At 69.9% G+C, this 531-nt stretch overlaps 1 protein-coding gene across 2 annotated transcripts in view; it reads right to left on the reverse strand.

Annotated features, from left to right (window-relative positions):
• The window catches only part of USP30 (ubiquitin specific peptidase 30), a 22,526-nt gene that overhangs the window by 6,584 nt on the left and 15,411 nt on the right, over positions 1–531 (reverse strand). The window lies entirely within an intron of this gene.

The following is a 531-nucleotide window of genomic DNA, read 5'->3' on the forward strand; positions in this document are numbered from 1 at the left end:
GATCCGGCTCTGCTCCCAGACCTGGGGTTCTGGGAGCAGAGCCGGATCTGGGGGGCCCCCAGAGCAGAGCCAGACCTGGGGTTCTGGGAGCAGAGCCGGATCTGGGGGCCCCCAGAGCAGAGCCAGACCCGGGGTTCTGAGAGCAGAGATGGATCTGCGGGGGCCCCAGAGCAGAGCCAGAGCTGGGGGTCCTGGGAGCAGAGCCGGACCTGGGGAGCCCCCAGAGCAGAGCCAGACCCAGGGTTCTGGGAGCAGAGATGGACCTGGGGGGCCCCCGGAGCAGAGCCAGACCCGGGGTTCTGGGAGCAGAGATGGACCCGGGGGGCCCCCAGAGCAGAGCCAGACCCGGGGTTCTGAGAGCAGAGATGGATCTGTGGGGGCCCCAGAGCAGAGCCAGACCCGGGGGTCCTGGGAGCAGAGCCAGATCTGGGGGGCTCCCTGAGGACAGACAGACCCAGGGGTCCTGGGAGCAGAGCTGGATCTGGGGGGCCCCCAGAGCAGAGCCAGACCCGGGGGTCCTGGGAGCAGAGC

Source organism: Bison bison, unplaced genomic scaffold (genome assembly GCF_000754665.1).
Source record: "Bison bison bison isolate TAMUID 2011002044 unplaced genomic scaffold, Bison_UMD1.0 scf7180017864495, whole genome shotgun sequence".
Lineage (NCBI taxonomy): Eukaryota > Metazoa > Chordata > Mammalia > Artiodactyla > Bovidae > Bison > Bison bison.